The sequence below is a fragment of the Empidonax traillii genome, unplaced genomic scaffold (assembly GCF_003031625.1).
Source record: "Empidonax traillii isolate 1590-97213 ecotype Southwest subspecies unplaced genomic scaffold, ASM303162v1 scaffold706:size701851, whole genome shotgun sequence".
Classification (NCBI taxonomy): domain Eukaryota; kingdom Metazoa; phylum Chordata; class Aves; order Passeriformes; family Tyrannidae; genus Empidonax; species Empidonax traillii.
Window position 1 is genome coordinate 92,803 of NW_020955899.1, and position 2,094 is coordinate 94,896.

The following is a 2,094-nucleotide window of genomic DNA, read 5'->3' on the forward strand; positions in this document are numbered from 1 at the left end:
AAAAAGAAAAGAAAAGAAAAAAAAAAAGAAAAAAAAAAGAGAGAGAGAGAGAAAAAGAAGACCATCTCTCTGCAGGGTCTTCAAAAATATTCTGTGTAGTTTTCAGAATAACTTGGAATGTTGCAGGTCAAACAAATTTTCCAAAGTAATATTACAGAATAGAGTCAGAATGCTTGTGACTTTCTTTGCCCTTCATTTTCTTGAACCTGTATCTTTTATGACACTCATTGACTGAAACATAAATTGAAATAATTTCTTTTCTCCGATACACACTAATAATATCTGCAGACTGATGCTTCTCTCTGGTACTCAAGTTCAAACTGGTCATACTTTCTACCATAATTTTCAGTTAAGCTGGACATTCTCTAGCTAAAAGGTGTTTTCCATTCAGTTTTCTGGTGTCTGTATTTCAGCTCAAGGTTTCCCCCATACTCTACAGCAGCAAAGTAGGAGTTTGAAACTTCTTTTTCTGTGCTGTAGTGGTTGTGTCGACAATTCACATCGGTTGTCAAGCACATATACAGGCATGTGCATGTGTCTCATGTACCTATATGTCAGTTGACACTGTTATGACTGTTTCTTATTTTTCCTTGAATTCCTTTAGAACCACATTGCTTAATGCCTGATATTAGAGTGCCTAATCAAGCAAGATATGTTGAGGATAGATGGTGACCTTTTAGCAAGTGATTTTCTATACATAACATGCTGTATGAAAGAGGAAACTCTGACCCCTGAATGAATTCTACCAAAAAGAAAGACTGTTCTCTTCTGTACTACTATTCGAGAGTGCCGTGCAAATGACTAAGATCTTTAAGGAAAAAGTACAATCATACTGTGTGACATTTCATTTTCATAACATTTTCAGTCCATGAAAGTATGTTTTTAATGGTATAATCCTTGTAAATTAATAATGATTTTGCTGAATGTGACAAAATTTATAAGGTGATATTCTCAGCATCATTTATAGGAAGACATTATGTGTACTGAAGGTATAGGGAGACAATTGTAGCAGAAAAGTGAATTAGTCAAAAAGATATGTAAAATAAGATGTGATCTGTGTATCACTGCACTCTGTTATTAGTTTGAAAAATAGTTCTACTTCAGAGTAAATGTCAGTGAGCTTTGTAAAGTTTCCAAGTAAGGCTCAATTCTGAGTAATAATGAACCTATCTTAGGCAGAGATGATTTTTCACACAGAAGAAAATTTTAAATTATGTCACATACTTTGAGCATCTTTCACATGGACCTTATTAAGATCCTAAATATATATCCTTTAATTGGATGAAAAGGCTTCTGATGCCTAGGTAACAGCAAACAGGTTTCAAGCATACAATGAATGTTTCCTGGTTTTACATAAAATGGTGAAGTTTATTTCCATTTTAAAAAAATTCCTCTTTGCTAATTATTCAAGCTCCACTGCTTTGTTTTATTTCTGGGAGGTTTAAGAGAGTGAAGGGCATTACCAGTGGTGATGAGTTAAAATTATTCTGATTAAAGTAAAAGCCTGGAAATTTGCTGCACATAGATTTATTTCCTCTTCTTTTTATACTTTTGCAGCATGTAGCTTTCCATAACATCAAATTCTGGTGGCACAGAGAGAAGGCACATAGTATAGAAATTATATTATTCTATAAATCACACATGAGAGTGTAAATTTATGAAAAAATTACAAGAAATTCATCCTGGCATGTCCTTGGTTGTTATAGTTCTCAATTTCTAAATTAGTATCATAGAAAGATTAACTTAGTTCTTCTTCTTGAGTGATCATCTCAGTGTTGGCCAAGTTAGACAAGTTTACCTTCAATTGTTTCCCAGAAAAAGATAAACTCTTATAGTAATATTCTCCACAAGAACAGACACAAGAATGGAGGATTGGAGAAGAAAAATCTTTCAGGTAGTCACAGTAAAATGTAAAAGTATTCCTCTAGAACTCTGTCATGAAAATGTGGGGGGCAAATAGCAGTTTGTCTGTGACCCAGCCAAATATGACTGTAACATAGTCTGTGTAAAAGACAGCATTTTGCCTTGTAAGACTCTATGACATTGGGATCACAATCAACTCTTAAGAATCCCAGAGACAATATTAAATTAATA